Here is a 23,740-nt window from a genome sequence, read left to right as displayed (position 1 = left end):
CTGGGTTTTTTTTTGTTCAGTCAATTTTGGCCGATCGATATATTCATCGTAGAGAGTTGAGACTGGTATCATTAGAAAGCTCGTCCAGCGTAGAATATGAAATTAAAAAGATTTTTTTAATTTTCGTTTTTGACAGGGAGATATCGAGGTTTAAACTTTCGAGAAAATAGAGTGAATTTCATTCACCTTTTTCGGAATTTTTGACTAAATTTTCGCCAATTTTGATAAAATTTAATAAAATTTTCATGAAAATAGTGTTGATTTTACGTTTAAAGACGAAATACGTTGTCGTCTATTTCCATTGAATTTTTTTTTGGCACAAATTCCGACTAACAATTTCACAAAAATCTGACTTTTTCATCAAAAACAGAACGAAATAAGTTTCTTTAGACCGCTCTGATTAAATTTGCAGGAAGTGCATACCCAAACACCACTGATACAATCTTTGTAGACCGAAAAGGGGGCTAATTCCACTTCAACTTCCGTTGAGAGTGCTCTCTAAATAAAAATTTGCCGTTTTTTGTTAACTTTATTCGTTGAATATCAAAAACGCAGCATTTACTTTTGATTTTTAACAGACAAAATATCTAAGTCAATGACATTCCGTAAAATAAAAATTCCTATTGAACAGTCAACATTAGCAGGACTAGTTCTGTACCAATCTTGCATGTTACAATCCAAAAAAAAATCAGATTGTCATCAGTCGGTTTTTTATTAAAAAAAAAATTCGATCTTTTTTATATTAATTAAATAACAGAACATTTCAAATCAAAGCTCAGTACTCATAGGTCCTTTTGGTTTTCTAGTTAGCTCAAAATTGTTTTATCTAGTTGATTGCTGGAAAGCTTATGGTCGTCTTGACTTTTAACATATTTGATTTTTATATAAAAAATGTGATATTGAATTTTGCCTCCATTTTTCTCTCACTTTGGTCAACTTGTAGCTTAGTGTCAGCAATCAAAGAGTGCTCCTTTTTTCTGCTTAATTCACATTTAGTCTTTATTGCGGTTTTACGTCCTAAGTTATGGTGTTCTGGCTTTGATACTACAAGATTTCACTATTTTTTTTTTAATTTTTAGGTATTTGCCCATTTTTCATGTTTTCTAACTTTGTCAAATTATCACGTTATTGTCATTTCATATATCAAATTTTTCGCGTTTAAAATAACGCACAATTGATAATATTTAAATCCTTAAGGATCTAGATTGTGGTTCTTTACCGCTTCGACAATACTTTCTCGAAGAATTTAATTGAATTTTTTAATTTTGTGTTCAACTGTCGTTTTTAATTTGTCTTTTTAGTCGTATTTAATTTCCTGTACAATGACCCGGTTTGATTGACTCTTACTGGAAGAGTAAATGAGCCGATGTTCTGATATCAGAAGATTCATAATGGCTTTCATGACTTTGAAAACAATTGTTTTCCGAAATAAAAAAAAAACATTTCAACTTCACAGTTTTGTTCCTTTTATTGTCTGTTTGTTACCTGGTCTCGTTAATTAAAGGTTAAATATGACTTTATTTATGTCAAAAGAAGGTGTCAAAAGGGATTGGTGTCACAAAATCTGATGTTCTTTTAACAATTGCTTTTGAATTTACTGGCTTCAACACGGGTTTTTCCACAAAAAAAAATAATATAATTTTTTGCTTTTTGTCATATTTGACGTTCTTTTTGTAGACGTAAAACATGTTCTGGATAATTTCAGGTCAAAAAAATTTCCGTTAGAAGAATAAACGAACCTATTCAATTTTTTCATTTTGTAATTAATGGCTTTCATGTCTTTGGAAATAAATTTTTTTCTATAAAAACAAGTTTTAAATAATCTTGTTTTTTTCTTTTTTGTCTAATTGTTACCTAGTTTCTTTAATTGAGAGGTGACATAATAAATTTCAAAGGAAGGTGTTAAAAGCGATTGGTGTCACAAAATCTAATTTTAAGACAATTTGTTATGACTTTACTGGCTTCCACACGGGTTTTTCACAAAAAAAGTAAATGGATTTTTGATTTTTGGCATATTTGACGTTCTTTTTGTAGACGTAAAACATATTCTGGATAATTGCAGGTCTCAAGGGCTTCTTTTGGAAGAAGGCACGAACCTATTCAACCTTTTCATTTTGTAATTAACGGCTTTCATGTCTTTGGAAATTAATTTTTTTCGAAAAAAAACAATTATTACATAATTTTGCATTTTTCTTTTTTGTCTAATTGTTGCTTGTTTTCATTAATGAGAGGCCACATAATACATTATTGGTGTTCGACGAAGGTGCAATCAAACTTATTTTGGCGGCCAAAGTATGGCTTTACGGCTTCCAAAGCATTTTCTGGCAAGTTTTCAATGATTTTTTGTTTGTTGTCTGTTTGTTGTTCTTTTTGTAACTGCATAAAAAAATGAATACCAAGAGTTCTTAATTCCCTTCTGTAGAAGCATTGGTAATTGTAAACTGATGGGATAGTTTATTTGACTTCTAATGGTTTTCATTACTTTGAAATAAACTGTTTTTTTTAAAGTTCAGCGAATTTGCTAACTTTAAAGTTTCTTTTCTTTATTATCTAAAGGTTACCAAGCTTTTTTATGAACTGGTGAATAACCAATTTTTTCTGCTGATTTTCCAGCTGATTGTTTATTTTCAGTTATATCTGACGCTATTTTAACTTTGTTGTTAAGTTTTGTTTTTTAAAACGGACATAAATTTTTGTTGTAATTAATGTTTATTGTTTGATTTTCCGTTTGTCTTCGCTCGCTTTCTTAAAATCGGCATATCTCATCAATCTAATGCATCATTTTTCAGTCCACTGAGTTGCTTGCTTTGGAGGCTATCTTTTCGTTCATACACCAGTTTTTTTTTTTTTGAAACATACTTGAATTTTTTGTGTTTTTCTATCTGTTCCTCATTTGGTAGACAATTAAGCCAAATTTGTGGATGAGGGGGTCGGAACCTTATTTGCGATTGCATATTACCAAGCCGTCTTGTAATTTTGAATGATGGGTAACTCGGGGTGGTAAAAAGTACAGGGACTTGATCGGAAGAAAAAAATAAAACTGTGATTTGTATGTGGTCGCAGATACATATATTTAAGTAGATCGTAGATAGAAGTAGATCGTAGATTTAAGTAGATCGTAGAGTATCGTAGATCGTAGATAGAAGCATCATTCAAAAACCGTGCCGATGAAATTTGAAAATTAGTTAAAAAGAAAAGCGGCTATCTTCAGGAAAATAGCAATTTTTGTGTTCAACGGTTCAGGGAGATGGATTTTATGTGAATTGTGCAGAAAATATGCTTTATCGGAAGTAATCTGTGTTCACCGTAAATTGTACTAGAAAAATAAACTCCAAAAACATAGAGCAAAAAAATTTGAACAAAATTGCAAATTCTATCTGGCTGCCCTGTAATGTATATTAAGTTGTAATTCTTTCCTAAATGCATTCTTAGTTGTCAAAAATGTTTCTTGATGGTTGTTTCATAGAAGTAATCAACAAATTATTTGGTATGATAAAATCATTCATGATTTCATATTCAATTGCAAGCAATTCAACTGAACGTTGTAAGACAAAAGAACTCTATTTTTAAGCCAAAATTTTAAAAAAAGAGAAGGCAAAAAAATTCAAATTTCCGCGGTTTTAAGTTTTTCATGCAAAAAAAAATTACTCCTGAAACCAAAAAAACCAATCACCAAATCTAGGGCCCAAAAGAACACAAAATAATTGATATTGGTAGTCATCTTCAAAAACAAGAAAAATTTGTTGCAACATGTCAATTTCTGCCTATATTTAACTCCAATCAAAATTATTTCAGCTAATTTGTGTTTGATCCACGTCAAATTCATTCGTTGTATGTCTTTATGCCAATCTTTCTTGCCAAAAGCAAAAATGGTTATAATTGGAAAATTTTTCAATTTTTATCGTGGGTTTCAAAATTAAATATTCAGTCCAGTCATGATTCGATTAAATCAGTTTTGTATTACGTCTGTTTCATTTTGTCAGCTTCATGAGCAACTTTGTTTTATGATTAGAACATGATAGCTCTAACGAGAGTAGTTTTTTGGAGGGTGGGGGGTGAGGATGAAGTAGAAAGAGAGGGAAGAGTTATGGAGTCCAAATCTATATAGTCTCGTTTGCCATACGTTTTTATAATTTTGCTAGTTTTTGGCTTCCGAACAAAAGATGGAATTTAAAATCATATTTATTGTGAGGAAAGTTGTATGATGTTTAAAAAAAAATCTTAAAACAAAAAGTAAATAATTTAAAAGCAAAAATCAACGGACAGGTAAAGAAAATAAATGAAGAGCAGACAGATTCTCACGTAATTTTTTGGTTTGAGTGTTAATTTTTCATTAACGTGTATTCTCAAAAAATGACTGAAAATTCAGAACGTAGGCTCTTATATTGGTTCACGTGAATTATGATAAGTTTATTATCACTGTTTTAACCAGCCGTTCTTGGCCCCTTGGAGACGAAAAAGTCACAAAAATGTTTTCATCAAAATAACATTTGGTCACATTAAATTGATAAACTTTTTCATTTTGTTGTCAATATTAGAGTGTTTGTTAAGTGGTGGGAAAGCAGAATAATTATGGATGCGTTTGCTTATTTTCAAGCATGGTTCTGTTTTGTTGCCCAAATTTTAGTTAATTCAGAAAAATAGCTTTTTTTGTGTTCAACGGTTCTGGGAGAACGATTTTATGTATTTTGTGCAGAACATATGCTTTATCGGAATTAATCTGTGTTCATCGTAAAATATACTAGAAAAATAAACTCCAAAAACATAGAGCAAAAAAATTTGAACAAAATTGCAAATTCTATCTGGCTGCCCTGTAATGTATATTAAGTTGTAATTCTTTCCTAAATGCATTCTTAGTTGTCAAAAATGTTTCTTGATGGTTGTTTCATAGAAGTAATCAACAAATTATTTGGTATGATAAAATCATTCATGATTTCATATTCAATTGCAAGCAATTCAACTGAACGTTGTAAGACAAAAGAACTCTATTTTTAAGCCAAAATTTTAAAAAAAGAGAAGGCAAAAAAATTCAAATTTCCGCGGTTTTAAGTTTTTCATGCAAAAAAAAAATTACTCCTGAAACCAAAAAAACCAATCACCAAATCTAGGGCTCAAAAGAACACAAAATAATTGATATTGGTAGTCATCTTCAAAAACAAGAAAAATTTGTTGCAACATGTCAATTTCTGCCTATATTTAACTCCAATCAAAATTATTTCAGCTAATTTGTGTTTGATCCACGTCAAATTCATTCGTTGTATGTCTTTATGCCAATCTTTCTTGCCAAAAGCAAAAATGGTTATAATTGGAAAATTTTTCAATTTTTATCGTGGGTTTCAAAATTAAATATTCAGTCCAGTCATGATTCGATTAAATCAGTTTTGTATTACGTCTGTTTCATTTTGTCAGCTTCATGAGCAACTTTGTTTTATGATTAGAACATGATAGCTCTAACGAGAGTAGTTTTTTGGAGGGTGGGGGGTGAGGATGAAGTAGAAAGAGAGGGAAGAGTTATGGAGTCCAAATCTATATAGTCTCGTTTGCCATACGTTTATTGTGAGGAAAGTTGGATGATGTTTAAAAAAGGAACGATAAAACAAAAAGTAAATAAAATCAAAGCAAACATCAGTAGAAAGGTACAGAAATTAACTTCAGAGCAGACAGTTTCCCACGTAATACTTTGGTTTGAGTTTTAATTTCTCATTGACGTGTATTATCAAAAATTGACTGAAAATTTAGAATGTAGGCTCTTATATTTTTTTCATGTGAAATATGACAAGTTTAAAGTCACTGTTTTAACCAGCCGTTCTTGGCCCCTTGGAGACGAAAAAGTCACAAAAATGTTTTCATCAAAATAACTTTTGGTCACAAAAAACTGATTAACTTTTCATTTCGTTTTCAATCTTAGAGTGATTGTTACGTGGTGGGAAAGCTGAATAATTATGGGTGCGTTTACTTATTTTCAATCTTGGTTCTGTTTTGTTGCCCAAATTTTAGCCCTCGTTTTTATGATTATATCCCAAATGCCTTGTAAATCTGTTCTTATGTATTCCGCCTACTACAACTTGGCGAATGAACTGCCCCCGCCCGAAGTATACCAAGGTACTGTCTCATTCGGTTTATGGACGAGCCGAGAGTACTACTCCGAAGGCGTTGGAGAAGGAAACGACAATGATTTGAACTCGTTTGATCACAGAATCCGAGCAGTTCGGGTTTTCACGGTTTTCAATATTCTCCTCGGAGTTATCGTCCTCATATTCGCGACCGATCGACTCTTTCGGAGGTTCGCCGGACCCAACCGCTCCGAAACAGACGAAGACGACTGGTGCAAGTGGGCGCACATTTCAATGACCGGGTTCCAATTTTACTCAGTACTAGTTAGTTCTTGGTTATACAGCTCTTTGATACACATAAACTCGACACCCTGGACTTTTGCTATCATGTGTTTAAACGTGGGTGTTACTGGGTTAATAGGCTGCGTGGTGGTCAACGCTGAAATAAACAACCCTGATCACGATCCTGAATCTGGCAAAATAGTTATGAGGCCCAGGATTCTGTTCATAGTTGCGATCGCCCTCAGCTTCCTCACAATTGTGTTTTCCCTCGCTTGCCTGATGACGTACAGAGACCCTACAGAGGAAGTTTACGAGAAGAAAACAAGTTTGATGATTTTGGTGGACTCTTTCAAAAGTCATGGATACAAAACAGCACTGCTTTCGTTTTTCATAACTGATGCCTTAGCGAACGCAGCTGGGATCGCTTTGCTATTTGCCCTTATCTACCTAAAGAACCCCCAAACTGTATATGTAATCCTTATAGTCACAATGGAGGTCATCTACATACGGTACGCAGCCGGCTTGGTCAGTATCTGGATCATGTCAAGAGCCCCGGCCTTGACCGACTACAGAGTCTTGGGCGGCAACTCCTACTCCTGTTTCGTAATAGACATCATCAAATTTATCTTGTCAAACGCAATTGTGATTTTGGTCATTTTTGGCGTTGTCAACCCTGAGAAGTTGTTTGAGAAAATGAGGCGCCCACATTTGGGATCTGAGGCCAGTTTGGACAATTTGAAGTCAAAAAAGGGGAAAATCTGGAAGGAGAAAAATCGCGATTTGATGTCAGATTACTCTGGAAATAGTTTGACGGTGCCGAGAGACGGGAGTTTGAGATCGGGCAAAAAAGGAAAGTCGAAAAAGAGCAAAGAATTGCCCAAGAAGTCATCGGATCTCGGATTCGAATCGTCAGAAGAAAATGAAAATTAGTTATCGTCCATTGAGAAGTTCTTGCGATGTGTATTGGTATAGAATATATATTGAAGCCATGTAATCAAAATATTAAAGGCCCTGATCAATTTTAATTCACAATTAATATACTTAAAAAAGTTGATTTGCAATTTAACAATTATCCATTTGTCAAAAATTTGTCAATTATCAAAACTTTTTACGAACTGAAGATTGTCGTGTTCTAGAGCGTAAAAAAGTATTCTCGTCCATATTAAGTACCCGACTGTTACTTTCATTAAAAAATCCTTTCTTTCACGAAAATTTTAAGCCGTTAGTAGTGGATAAAACAGGGCTTCCAGTAAACAGGACGATTTTGGTCTATCCCCCTCACGAATCACGAATTTTGAATCAAAAATAAATCTGATCAGTGAATGGACTCCGCCCGTGGCAGGTCAAACGGCTTCGCCGATGGTGAAACATGGTCGAAGAACTATCAGGGAGAACCAGCCAAAAGTATCCGCCAACCGGCTTCACCGATCAGGTGGAACTTGCTTCGCACATATCATATTTATAAACATGCTCTCTGAATTGATTTCTAGTATAACCAAATCTATATCTGTTAAGATAGACACACAGTCTGCATCTTCCATTTCTAAACCTAAAGAAAGAAATATGCATATAAACTTTACACATATTACATTATAGATATTGATCCGGATTATCATAATGTCTTCTTTAATGTTTATTATAATTTTTAACTTTAACTATATCCTTACATATATATCAACAATATTCTAACTCTTTGCAATCATTACAACAATATTTCCAAGGATTATTTTTACACTTACCGCACTTCATTATTCACTTTCGAAAAATTGTTTTTCCGAAATTTTACCCAATAAAATACACCATGTCTCACTCAACTAACAGTAATGTAAAATTCTGCGACGTCTGTGATTTATCCATTGAAACAAAGAAGGGTTTATACAGGCATCAATCATATGATTCTAAACATGAAGAATTGTTAGAGAAAATTTTTGGCTCTGATGATGAAGCCTCAATCGATGTTAAACCTAAGGCTGAAAGGTTTATACCCCCATCATCCCAACCAATCCCTGAAAGCATAGAGAGTGTGTATGACTCAGAAGAAGAAAATAACTTCCTCAGACCTAAGCCTAAAGGGGCTTTGCCCTTGGTTCCCCAAACTGAGATTGTACCTAAAGATAACAACAAAGATAATATTAAAACTAAACACATCACTAAACCTGAAACTAAAACTGAAGATAGTATCTACTCTAAAATTAAGTTTAGATGTGAAGAATGCAATGAAGAATTTAAAAATAAAATAACCCTAACTACTCACTCATATAGTCATAATGGCAAGTATCTAAAAAACACAGAATACTTCGATATAAACTCTAGCCAGATCATGAAAAAATTTTATAATATTGATAAAGCCGGAAATTACATTGAAGATATAGATGAAGCTATTAATAACTCTTTAGAAGAAACTAAAAACAGTTAACAGTTTCTTAAAGTTTAAAGTTTTATATATGAGATCACAACCGATTGTGAGTTCAAGAAGAGAACCAAAGAAGAAGTTGAAACTTCTAAAAAAATTTTCAACACTGATTATATTATTTATAACGCAATATAAGAAAATGGAATTTTCACACAATGGCTAATCTTTGAAAAGTAAATATACAAGGGTTATGGCTATGACTTTGAGTTTCTTGGGTTAAGAAATATTCAGATAAAATTGAACCAATTAAAGCATCTTTTGGTAGTTATATAGATTTACCCCCGATCTCAAAAACTCTCACTCGATATTAGATATACGCAATTCCAAATACAATTGCTTGCAACCAACTATAACTGCTTGGCTGCATCCTGCCGTGGACCATGCAACACATAAAAGTAAATACCAGAATAAAATAATTGTGCCAAGACAGCAACATGAAGATGATTTCGCTTATATATTGAGAATACAAAAACTGCACAATATTAAAATTTGGATATACACACCTTGTGGTGATGGTAAAGCTGAATTGCTAAAATCAGTGCATGATATTAATAAAGATAGAAAAGATGTATGAATACTGGTTTGAGGCAACACTGCGCTCTAATTAAAAACGTAGAAACCCTGTTAGATCGACCGAATAAAATGAATAATAAATTCTATTACTGTGATAGATGTACATATTGGTTTAACTCTCAAATTAAATACCTCAACCATTTATGTAGTCACTCTTTCAAACCAGAGATTGTTTGTCCTAAGAAAAAACATATTACTTTTATAAATGAACTTAAATGCCAGAATACAAAAAATATTATAACTGCCGATATAGAATGTTGCATTGTTAGCGTCTCATCTAATTACTGCAAATATGTAATAGCTGAACACATACCAATAAGTGTGGGTTACATTGTGCATGGTAATGTCAAACACTACTTTGGTTGTGACTGTATTGAAAGATTTGCTAGAGATCTATTAGAAATAGAAACAGATAATAATATCAAGCGCAATGAAAAGATGATATTCAAAAAAGAAGACAAATTATATCATGAAATCAATAACTCTTGTCATATATGCAGCAAAACATGTATTAATAAAGTAAGAGATCACTGTCATGAAACTGGTAAGTTTAGAGGACCAGCATGTAGGATGTGTAATCTAAGATACAAACAACAGAACTTCATACCCTTAATATTTGATAATGGCTCTGGTTATGATTTCAATCTACTATATAGTGAACTCTTTAAACAGAATATTGGTAAAAGAAAAGTAGATAACATACCACTAGCTGCTGGTAAGTCTAAGATGTTTAGTATTGGTTTTCTTAATTTCTTAGATAGTTATAACTTCTTAGCTATGCCTCTAGATCAAATGGCAAAGATATATCATTGTAAAACTAAAACATTGTATCAACATGAACACATTGGCTTAGATGATAACGACAATTTTATAGGAAATCTAAATATAGAAGACTTCAAATCCTCACTATCTAATAAATTACTAGCACAAGGAGAAGTCGATAACTTTAATGGAGACAACAGTCATAAAACTGGTAAAGATCTAACTATAGATTATTTACAGAATGATGTGGAAATATTAGACTACTGCATGAATGAATATGTTAAATTAAGTATGAAAGGATTCAGACTCAACCCACTGTATAACGTTACTCTCCCAGTTTATAGTTTTGATTGTTGGTTAATTTCAAGTGGTTTTACATTAGATACATTACAAGATTAGCAAATTCTAGATGATTTCGTTGAAGCAAAGAGGGGTGGTATATGGTATAATGGGTGACAGATATATTAATAATGGCAATGGTAATGGCGATGGCAATAGCAATAACAATGACAATGGTACTAACAATAGCAATATGTCCATAAGGTACATAGACGCAAACAACCTATATGGTTATGCAATGATGCAAAAGCTACCTTAGAAGGACTTTGAGTACACCGACACATCTCTAGACACTATATTAAGGACTCCAGACGATAGTGATCATGGTTACTATACAGTTTGTGATATTAATTATACTAGTAATTGTAAAGATAGAACAAAACAATTAGCATTAATGCCCAATTAAAGAAAGATAAATGATAATAATTGGGCAAAATAGAAAGAGAGGTGGTTGAGGCAAGATCAGAGAAATTAATCTTAGATCAAAACAACAAGACAGAATGTATGGTTCATTATAGGATGTTAAAGTTCTATGTTAAGATGGGTGTAACAGTATCTAAAATTCCTAGAGTAATTAATTCATTTTAAACAAGATTACAAATGTAGAGACTATATTCAAAACAGGGAAAATGAAAAACATCGAAATAATAGTTGCCTAAGATGGTCAGGGACCATCCATTATTAGGCTGGAATCTCCTCCTTAAGTTAGGATTGCTAACTGAGCAAAGTAATCCCAATGTCAGGAACATGGAATCATATCACCAATGTTTATGAAAGAATAAATTTTTCAAAAATTTTCATAACCACCAATATTGGTAGATCAAAGACACACACAGTTATAAACAACTTTCCGCGAAAAGTACAAAAAAAAACACAACAAAAAAGTGTGAGAGAACTCATCAACCTACTAGATAAAGTAACCTCAGAATTTATAAAGTTATTCACTTTATGCAGCTTGATAGCCCTTTTGATTAAAAACTTTAATTCGACGTAGGTCATTAAAGTTAAGTGGGATTAAAAAATAGTGTCGAGGAAGTGAAATCATAGCATTATACATCAGATGCCCAACATCGATAATTATACCGATAGAGTAGAAGAGAATTTTAAGTAAAAAACTAAACAAAAAACCTTCTATATTTATACATGCAAGGAGTCAAATAATGTTGGATCCGGAAATTTCTCTTGATTACAACTTAAATATCGAAAATGGAGAGTTTAGAGGCACTTAAATGCATTTTTACCATTGGGACTAGGAATTCTTTGAAACAAGAAATGTGGTTATCGTTGAAAAAATTTTGTCTGATGTCTTCATCAATACGCTATTGTTAACAGTATAACACAAAACAAAGGCTGCACACAAGTTCATCAAGTTCCTCCGTAAACCCGCTTCAAATTATCAAGTTGAACTCATTTTTCTATTCTTTAAAAAATATCAGGCCTCCTCTTGAACGTATATCATCATGAGATGAAAAACAAAATGCTCAAAGTCTGCAGCTGAAATGGGTTGTGGTTTAGAAAAAACACTTTCTGTACGTACAAACACAGACATAATTTTATAGAGATAAATTTGCGTTGCAAATTAACATCCACAACCTTATAATTGTTCCGACCCCTCTTGAGGGGGAGCTATATACTCATGGGGGTTTTTTGTTCAGACAATTTTGGCCAATCGTTACATTCATTGTAGAGAGTTGTGAGCGGTATCATTAGAACGTTCGTCCAACGTAGAATATGGAATTAGAAACATTTTTTGATTTTCTTATTTTACAGCGAGTTATAGAGGTTTAAACTTCTGAGAAAAGTAGAGTTACTTCCGTTATTTATATTCATATTTTCCTGAATTTTTCACTAAAATTTCGTCAATTTTGTATAAATTTATAATTTTTTTTTCAAAAAAGTGCAGTTGATTCTATTTAAAGAAAGTTGTTGACTATTTTAATTTATTTTCATTAAACTTTCTGTCAAAAGTTTTGGCTAAATATTTCCAAATTCAGACTTTTTCATCAAAAACAGCACAAAATAAGCATCCTTAGTCCACTTTGATTAATCTTTCCGGAAGTACATACCGTAACACCACTAAAAAAATTTTTGTAGACTCAAAGGGGTCTACTTTCTCTTCAATTTTAGTTGAAAGTGCTGTATAATTAAAAATTTGCAGTAACTTTACTCGTTGATTATCAAAAATGCAGCAGTTTTTGATTTTTAACTAACAAATTACCTATATCTATAGAATTCGAATAAAAAGCGTTCCCAATGGACGAACAACATTAGCAGGACTGGTTTTGGACAAATTTTTGACTGTTACAATCCAAAAATAAATGGGATTTTAATCAAACGTTTTTTTTAAAAAAAAATTAGTCGATCCTTTTTGAATTAATTATAGAAGAGAAGATTTAAAAACTCCATACTAGATCTCAAACATGCCTGTAGTCAGTTACAATTGCACAAAGTTACTGCGAAACACTGTAATCTTAATAATATTTTTGGAGAATATACTGGCACTTATAGATTTAAAACAGGATTCTACGGTCTCACTGACATGCCGGCAGAATTTCAAAAAGCAATGGACTATACACTGATAGATCTACAAAACATCTATTGTTTCCTAGATGACATAATAATAGTTAGCACAAGTTCTGAAACCGACCATTTAGCATAGGTCACAAAGTGTTTAAAAAAATTAGATGAAAACATCTTGAGAATTAATCTTCAAAAATGTCATTTTGCAAAAACGGAAACTGAACGGCTGGGGTACAAATTTACTCAAACTGGCATATCATCACTTGAAAGTTAAACTGCAGCAATTTAAGCAATACCGCCACCATCAACACTAAAACGTTTACGATCCTTCCTCGGGTCAATAAATTACATTGGTAAATTTATACCACACCTAGCACAACTATGTCATCAACTTAGACCTCTTCTCAAAAAATCTACAAAATTTATTTGGACAGACGAACATAATAAACATTTCCACTTAATAAAGGAGAAAATTGCTGCCAGTACAAAAAATAGTCACAATAATCAGAAATTAGACGTCAGAGTTAAATGTGATGCATCACGTTCTGGGTTGGGAGCAGCACTTGAACAAAACACACCTGAAAGTTGGAAACCAAAAGCATTCGCGTTGCGGTTTCTAAATCCAACAGAAGAAAGTTACAGTGTCGATGAATTAGAATTATTGGGAATAGTTTGGTCCACTGACTACTTCAAATACTATTTGTACGGAAAAAACGTCACTGTCATAACAGATCATCGTGCACTACTATCCATATTAAAAGAACACAGATCAAATAAATCTTACAATAGTCGACTTTCTAGACGGATTGACCAATTACTTCAATACAACTTCACAATTGAACACATGCCGGGAACAAAGTGGGCCTGGTAAATTACATATCTAGAAACCCATTCGCAAAAGCTAAAAAGTTTCCATATATGACGAACATTTCGTAGTAGCAACAATATCTAAAATTCGTGATTCAATGAAACATCTAATTCAAAATAAACAAAACACTACACAAAAACTTAATAGCATATTAAAGGTACATTTTCCCAATTATCATTCAAATCAGTTAATCGCACCGCAAATGCCCACATCATTAAATTATAATCCGCAATTTAACACTAAAGCAGTTGCATCACAATCACTACATTGAAGAAAGTTATTACCATTCGCGCCGCAATTAACACTCTCAAATTCAGCAGTTAATCCATATTTAACTACACCATTTGCGTCGCAAATGCCTTCTAAAATTGCAAACGCACAATTTGTACCAAATAATCCTGCAGCAAATAATTCACATTCCATTAACAAATTTAATGCAAAAGCACTGCAAAAGTCAGACAATAAAAAATGTGAACAATTTGATCAAGTAAATCCAATAGAGCACATAATTGGTATAAAATCAAGTAATCACCACAAATATGTCAAATTAGGCGCGAATGAAAAAATTCTTGAGTATAAACACAGCCCACAGAAACATAAATCGCTTTTTGCCCAAAACTCACTCAGAATAAAGTCCAATCAGAACAAATCCGTCAATTCAATCACTAAAATGCCACGATCAAAGACAAATAAAGCTACCCCGACGAGGGCCCGAGACACCTTCTCAGACATCACACCCTCAACGCCGGTAACGAATACTTCTTCCAACACGAAAACAACCCCTTCTGGTAGCCTACTCGATGCAGCAGAGGTCTTGCGCTTCACCGATACTCTTAATAAAATCATCAGTAAAAAACTACTAGCAATACTCACCGGGAAAGATGCAATTTTGAAAGAAGTCCGCAACTGTGTGCTCAGAGATGACCTGGACAGATTGAAAGAAATTAGTCCATACATCCTTTCCTACTGGCGGGGACTCAGTGTGAAACATGGGTGCGTTTGTCTGGACGAACGGATTGCAATACCGAAGGCAACCAAGGACGCAGTACTAGAAGATATCCACTCAACGCACCCTGGGAGCTTTGCTATGCTGCCGCTAGCACAAAATGTTTGGCGGCCATATATCCATCGGGATATACTGGCAAAAACCAGTGAGTGCAAAGCCTGCACGGAAATCGGTAAGAACTTAAAATCAGTGATTCGGCACTGCAAATGGACATCTTTACAAAGAATGTAATGAACCAAATCACGAAATCCAAATAGATTTTGGTGGGCCAATACTTAACGAAAAAGGCATAGAGCAGTATTTTATTACAAGCGCAGATAGATATTCAAAATACCCTACAGCTGAAATAGTATGTAATGCTTCCTGCACAAATAAATCAAATTTCTAAATAACTACATATATAATCACGGGGTACCCATAACTGTATGATTTGATCAAGCTAGATATTTCACAGGAAGAAAATTTGAATCATTTTGTACAGAAAATAATATTACCCATATACATGTGCCCGCAAATGACCATAGTGCAAAATGACTAGTAGAACGTCTTATTCAAACTATTAAACGACAACTATCATGTCTGAAAACACAATTAAATAAAAAATTTAATTTAGAACAATCACTACATGCAATTATACAACAATTGAGAAAATCAAAACAAAAAACAATAGATACTACACCATTCGAGGCACATTTTGGTAGAACATGCAATACACCAATTGCAAACATCACCCTTAAATTGATTAATGATAATTTAAATTACAAAAAAATATTTCAACATTATTTAGATGAAGATACAATTCCTGGCAGATCCTATCTCACAGAAGCGCAGTGGACAGACATGGCCTTATGTTCTGATACTGAAATTGAAAAAGTAATTTGTGCAGCGAACAACAGAGCACAAAAAGAGCAAGAAAAAATGAAGGATGGTGAATCGCGGCTCATGTGGTCAGAAGGGCTAGCACGACCAATTCCGTGTAGAGAACGTAGTGTCCAGATGAAAATTGCGCGCGAAATCCATGAGAGCCAATGCCAGAAAAAGAATCTAGATGGTTTATACGAAGTTCTCGCCCCTGGCAGTACAGTTGGGAAGATATGTCCAACTACAAGCGTTATCAAAGAACCCAACCGACAAGAAGTGCGCGTAAAAAACTCCGCTGACATTCCGAAATTTGAACCAAAAAACAAGCGAGATACGGAGTTGGGCCAATATATTGAAAGAAGACCAAAAAAGATTTCCGAGAGAACGCTTGAACAAAAATAGCGAACCATAGGAGACATCTTATCCGAAAAGACTTAGGAAGAAAGAAAACCAACCGAAAAAAAACCAACTGACGATGTCAGTGTTATTTCATCGGATAGATTTTGCAATTGAACGACGAGTAATGTGGCACAAGCACTAAAAATGAGGGTTTCAAAACGAAACCCAAAGCATGACGACGTCTTTATAAATCGACCGGATTTAACACAAATCCTTCACTTTAGCCCGCCTGTGCCACTCGCAGCTCCACTGAACAATCCCAGCACAGCTGGACCATCCGCATCACAAGTGGCTTCACCACAACAACCAACACCGATATTGCGTAAGGAACGTAAAGGAAAAAGACAAATGACGGTGGGCGATAAATCGGACTCGGATACATCATCAGTGCGGAGAAGCAAAAGGACTTTGAAGAAACAGAAAAAGTCTACAACATCAATTGTCGAAAAAATACAAAATACGGAGGGATATGCGGCTGATATTCCCGTATCTGACACAACATTCATTGGGGAAGTGTCACCACGGAACCCCAATGAGAGATGGACTACTGACCCTAAACCAAATCTACCGAGAGAGATGACGGTCTTAGAAGCTGAAACTCAAGCACAATCTAACTCAGATTAAAACTCAAATTCATTTGAACTCTATGTTTTATTTAATATTCAATATTCTATTATGTATATAACCGGTGAATAAATATTGTTTTCTGATTTTATCTACTAATTTTTTTCCAACAGGGGGAAATGTCATACGGGATGGATATTACCCTCAGAATGCTTTACAGTGTGAACAGACAGGAAACCAGGAAACTGTCTGTTCACACTGTAAACACTTTGTTAAGTCCTTCCTGTTTCGTGATTAACTCGTGAAATAAAATTATTTCCTTTTTAATCCAATTTATTAATTTCATTTCTCATTCTCCAATTTGCATCGCAATAATTCAGTTTCAATTTAACTTTAGTAAATCGTTTTTCAAATAAGCTTGCTCAATTGAGATTGAGCCATTCGCACCGCGAATAACCGATTCAAAGTTGAGGATTCAAATAGCCTAAAGATAATTGGCAATCGCGACGCAATTGCACTAGCTCAGTAGTTTGATAAGCATTCGCGACTCAATTGACTAACACAATAGCAATTGAGTATAACAATCATCTCACTTATTTTTCATGTTTAACTTCAATAGAGTATTCAATGAGCTTCAATCTTTATACAATTATTTCTCTATGCAAGTTTCAATTGTACATTGCGTAGTTCTCGCTCTGCTACAGCAGTTCACTTTGCAATTTCCATCTCTTAAAAAGTTTTTAAGATTATACTGTCTGGCTGATTATTGTTTCAAATGAGCTGTCCTATTGGACCACAAATTCAATTTTCTAGTGATCTTTTCAATTTTCCAATCTCAAAAAAGTTTCCAATGTTGGCTTCTCCCAGATTGCTTCGTTGTTTGAGGGTTTATTTTTCAAATTTGCGCACTGATCACTGCACCATTTGGTGGGGCTAACTTCAATTTATTGTGTGTGCGGTGCAAATACAGACCTAATTTTATTGAAATTGCTTTGCAGTACGATTTTACAACCGAAAAAGTTTACCTACAATTGCAGATGGAACTTCTTTTCTTAAATTGAGTTTCAAGACACTAGATTTAAGAGTAAAATAGTAAAACGCGCGACTGGTCATGAAGCCGCAAAATTAAGAACATGAAATTTTATGGATTAGTAGATGTGAATAAAGTGAACCAAGTAATTTTAAAATTACAAGATTAAGAGTTTCTGCTGAACATATAAAGATCAAATGCAGTAAAAGCAGGACGAGTGGAAAAAATACATGCAAAATATTTGCTGATTACGATAGCATAGAAATTCGTGTGTTCAAACGTGCCGGCAGTTACGTTTTATACTTCCACAAACTAATTTAAATTTTGTCGGTGAATTTACTGAGCCTTAGTGGTGATAAAAGATCATAGATTAACATAGAAGGTTTAACAATTTTACTTAACTTGAAAAAAATTATACGTAATTAAGGCTTAGTATCGCGAGATATGAGGATAATTAATACACATTTACACAGAGCAAAAAAAGGAAAGAGTTATGTCAAGATAAGTTTGCAATATTTGACATTTTTTCCGGTGGACTAGTTGTCATTATGTATGTATTTCACAAATTAGTACCGGGGTCGAGGCATCCGCTGCTAAAAATTGGTGAAAAGAGTGGAGATATTGGACAAAATTGGTTTTTCAACCGATAGTTTACTAATTTTTAAGCCGGTCAACAATGGAATAACCGTGGAAAATCAAAAAGTGAAAATAGAAGTAGGCATTTCCATTTAACGGTGGAATTAATAGTGAACATTTTGATTTCAAGGTGAAGGATTCCACCGTTAACAGGAAACGTCTGCTGTAAATAGTTATAGATTGAAAATTAATTTAATCGTGACTGAAAATTAATGTTCAAATTGTGCGCTAATTTCAGCTAAACTAATTCATTGAGCAGTATGGCATTATTACGAAAAGAAGTGAACATATAAACGTCTATACAGAACAATTTCTAACCACTGAACTGATTTTTAATGAATACTTGCGTTTTTGACATTTTTTCCCAGTACAAAGTGTTCAGGATTATAACAAGTAAGGGAATGAGAGTTTTGTAAGCTAAGGAGATTTTTGTGTCCCTCTATAAAACTGCTGCAAATTAACGATTTAATACTATACATTTTGTTAGGAAATATTATGAACTGTATCGAAACCTTATTAAGAATTAAATTCGAAAGTGCGGCGCTGTCAAATGAAAACTTAAAACAGCAAAGTTAATTAGTTTGAACAATTAGCGCAAACTAAATTGTTGTTTTGTATCTCATCAACCAGCTACTAAATCATCCATTACACATTTGAATAGGAAACTAACTGCGAAAAGTGAAAAAATTGTGATGGAATTTTACAAAATTCTTTTATTTAAAATTCTATATTATTTTTTGATTTGACCCCTCTTTAAGGGGGGAGGGGACTATATACTCAAATGGGTTTTGTTTTCAGTCAAATTTGACCGATCGATATATTCATCGTAGAGAGTTGTGACTGGTAAATTTAGAAAGGCCGACCAGTGTACAAAATGGAATTAAACAGATTTTTTTGAATTTCATTTTCTAAAGCGATTTAACGTGGTATAAATTTTTGTTAATGTTAGACCGATTTGCGTTATATTTATTCACAATTTTCGGGATTTTTGCCTTAAATTATGTCAATTTGCTAAGACATGTAAAAATTGTTAACAATAGTACCCTGGATTTTTTTAAAGACAAAATAAAATATTTTGGCCATTTTGATTTTGGCTAAAATTTCGGCTTAATATTTCAAAATACAGCTTTTTTCATCAAAAATTGCCCAAAATAAACTTTTTTACTCTTTTTTTTATTAAATTTGACGGAAGTACACACCCGGAAACAACTAACAAACTTCTTGTAACCTACAAAGGGAGCTAATCAGGCTTCCACTTCCATTGAGAGGAGTCTGGAATTAAAATTTTGCCGTTTTTTGCTAATTTCACTCTCTGAATGTCAAAAAGACAGCATTTATTTTTCATCTTTTAACCAAGAGTTTATTTAGATCTATAGCATTCGAAACAATTGAATGAAAATTAAATTTTTTTCGTAAATGCTCTTGTTATAAACTTTTCATAGAGACTGACTATATTCTTTTTTTTTATAGCCAAGGTGTGGCAAGATGTTTCCCTATTGCGCAAATTTTTTCTTTGTAATAATAAACAAATATTTTTCCTCATTTGTTTTCAACTTTAGGCTTTTTAGATGCGTTATTTTCTTTGAGAAAAACTAGAAAAAAGTTATGAAAATTGTTCAATTAAGGAGTTAATTAACAATAAGTTATTAAAATGCACATTGTTTTGATAAGCATTGTACTTAGGTTGTAATTTTTCCAACAAAACATCAAAAAGTTATTGTCCTGGTAAACCTTCAAAAATATTTTTCTTGCCAATTTTGTTCAATAAAAACAACAATTGATTGGGATCTAATTAATTTTATAGTTCTCCTAATCATTTTGTTTATCACTTTTGTTAACCACGCATAAATAACTTTGGAAAAGTCTGAGCAGGAAAAGAACCTCCGATGACAGCAGGTACAGTTACTTATTTCAACTTCTATTTGGTTGCTTAATTTAAAAAGAGCTCAGAGATCACTCTGGTATGATTCCAATGAATTCAAAAATCTAGAAAGATCCAATTTTAGTGATACGGTGTCAGCACAAAATGCCAAACTACCCAAAATATATCCAATATTTCTTTACTATATTGCTAAAATTGCCAGACATACTGATAATAATACCTAAAAGAATTCAAAGGGCTCCTGCCACTCATTGAAACCCAATGTGTCAAAATACCCAAAATATACCCAAAATAATAAGAAAAAGGGCAACTGGAAACAGACCGAAGTCGCCTGTTCCGCTGCGATTACGCAGGAACCAAAATTATTAATTGTTATTATTATTATATACCTAAATTACCTTTAATCCAATACTAAAATTCTCAGACAGTTAGGTAACAATACTTTGAACGTTTATTCATTTGTCAATGCCCCAGGGCTCCTGCCCTGGACTTGAAACTAACAAAACCAAACATGGGATCAATTATCTGCTTATCTACTTAATTTATGATGTAGCCAAAATTTACTGCAAATGCAGTCATTAAAACAATTCATAATTCTATGGATAGTTAACATTATTAAAACTCTTTTTTTGAAGAACTTCAATCTTACTCCATCTCACTCTTAAATGCAGACAAATACACAAACACAAACATACAAACACACTCACATACAAACATACACACACACATAAACACAAACGAACACACAAACACACACACACACACGCAAACAAACAGAAAAAAAATCAAACAAAAGTACGCTCGTGAAAAAAATTAGGTTTGTTCTAAACTAGAAAAACAATGGAGTGTTTATCTTTAAGTGTCCGGCATGTGACTGACATTAAGTAATGGTTACGTGACTCTGCTTGAATTCATTGAGAACTTCTGGCGTTTATCGAGAAACGCGAAGCGGTTCGAGATACTAAGTCAGAATTTCGAACTGACTTCTGTAAAGTCACTTAACCATGCTTAAAACACGAAAAGCGCACGTTTTAAAATGACGAAAGTCAACGAAATTCAACTTCTGGCTAAGTAGCAACTTCTGGCATTTTGACTTCTGGCACTGCAGACTTTCGGCATTTTAAAATGCGCACGTAAGTGTTTTAACCAAGGGTTAATTTAGTTTCAATTGTTTTAGATTTGTATAATACGAGTGGAAGTTCAGATATGCAGAGTGTGATGACAACTACCTCTGCTGATGGTGACAATTTTGAAGTAGACGCAGGCATGGATGCATATGAGACCACTCTCGCATGTTTGAACATCATTGCTGTCGCATCCCAGGTTAACAAAATCACCTTTTCCTTAGTTCAGAAGCCTTTCTTATTTCTTTTTCGTTTTTATTAATTTGATGAAAAGTGTCAATCAACACAAAGTCACCAGTTTTGTCGACTATTTCCGCATATTGTAACATTTATGGTTATCCAATTCGGCGTCCCAAATCGAGGTTTAAGTTTGTCCTCATTTATGATGCAGACCATTTTTGAACGCACACAGGGGGTACGGTGCGCTCAAACATACACGGGCAAGGATTTTCTTAACGAGCAACATAAAGGCACCAGTACTTACGGTCGAGCCAAAGTCTGCCCCATATACGCACCACCTCAGCAACATTAGTGAGCCACGTTCTGTCAGATTTTGTTCGCAAAATGTTTGAAAAATTGAGTATACACTATGGTACCAAAAAGCTACTTACAGCATGATTTCAGCTTTTAAAGCAAGATTTGTGCTTCATAGGCATGATTTGCGCTAAGGCGTGAAAAAAGGTGTGAAATTTAAAGGTTTTAAAAGAAATTTCATTCTCATTTTCTCCGCTTAACCAAAGCACACAGGGGGTACGGTGCGCTCAAACATACACGGGCAAGGATTTTCTTAACGAGCAACATAAAGGCACCAGTACTTACGGTCGAGCCAAAGTCTGCCCCATAAACGCACCACCTCAGCAACATTAGTTAGCCACGCTCTGTCAGATTTTGTTCGCAAAATGTTTGAAAAATTGAGTATACACTATGGTACGAAAAAGCTACTTACAGAATGATTTCAGCTTTTAAAGCAAGATTTGTGCTTCATAAGCATGATTTGCGCTAAGGCGTGAAAAAAGGTGTGAAATTTAAAGGTTTTAAGAGAAATTTCCTTCTCATTTTTTCCGCTTAACCAAAAAAGATGGTTAAACCGCTTTGTTCTTTTACCGTTTGCCAGGTTGTTGCGCTACGAGATGACGAGATTTCGGATTTTCATGGTCTAAAAAACAGAAGCAACTCAAATTGAAATCAAGATCCAGTGCACAGTATGCATACAAACGTTACCTGAAAAAAAATAGTTTTGGGGCCCAAAAATCGAGAGGAACACCCCAAAAGTTGTCAAAAAATCAGAAAAAATTAGTTACCGAAATTTTGAACGATCCCAAAACCTCACTGTAGCGTATTCGAGTGGCTCATAACGCTTTCTCTTGCAACGATAAAATTTCCAGAGGTATAGTTAGGGTTCAATACGATCAAATGGATGGAAATTGCTTGTTAAGTGCCCAAACAATCTAAACGCTGTCGGTTATTTGGAAATTTTGAAAATTTACGAAGAAAAAACGCATTTCTTGGACATTACTCTTCAACAAAATAATGCTCTTGTGCATCAATCGAAGATTATCGGCAATTTTTCCAGAAAAATGAATGGAAGTTACTAGAATGGCCAATATATAACCCAGATCTGAATCCTATTGAAAATTTATAGGCAATTTTGAAGCAACGAGTACGAAAACAGACAGTTTTTTGGAGATTTTAGTAGAAAAACTGAATGAAATTTGGAATGAAATTGACGCAGACGTCGTGAGAAACCTGTATGAAAACTATACAAACCGTCTACTAGACGTTAAAAGGGCTAAAGGTGTAATGGCACGTTATTAGGGAACGAATTTGAACTCAAAATATTATATTATTTGACGTTTGTATTGCTTTTTAAAAATCTTTATGTGTACGCAGCTTTTTGTTACCATAGTGTATATATTCAATTTTGTCGGGCACTTTCACGACCCATGTTTTAAGATTACAGATGTCAGCCTGAGTTAAAGAGGCTAATTTTGTTCAAGTTTGCGGAAAATTATCCCCATCCCACGGATAAAGTATCTAATTGACGAATTGAAAAAAACACTAATTGATGATTAATTTCGTAAATGTCCCTCTCGATACTATTAGTGGTTTAAGAAGACAATTAACGGTTTTACAATTATCCACAGCACTGTTCACAGGAACAATTATGTCTTTGAATTTGGGCTAAAGTAATAAGTAACAAATTTCGGGCAATAAAGCTTTAGACTAGTTACATGTTCAAAATGGCTTCATTTCCTTAAAACGTAAAATTGTTTGAACGCTGCCTCTTCGAACATTAGACGCATAATGCAAACACACGAGCCACGTTCTGTTCCATATACCAGCTAAAATTATTCGTCATTGGCGAGCTAAAGCCTGTGCCAAAAAATTACACCAAACATTGAAAACCTAATCCATATTGAAAAAAAAC

General features: G+C 33.6%; 1 protein-coding gene across 1 annotated transcript in view; it reads left to right on the top strand.

Moving 5' to 3' along the window:
- Positions 1–23,740, top strand: part of LOC142334806 (flap endonuclease 1-like) — a 247,310-nt gene that overhangs the window by 150,619 nt on the left and 72,951 nt on the right. The gene's annotated exons all lie outside the window — the stretch shown is intronic.

This window comes from Convolutriloba macropyga, chromosome 2, assembly GCF_964194025.1.
Source record: "Convolutriloba macropyga chromosome 2, txConMacr16.3, whole genome shotgun sequence".
NCBI classification, from domain to species: Eukaryota; Metazoa; Xenacoelomorpha; order Acoela; family Convolutidae; genus Convolutriloba; species Convolutriloba macropyga.
The sequence above is the reverse complement of the archived record's forward strand: the minus strand, read 5'-3'. Positions and strand labels throughout refer to the sequence as shown.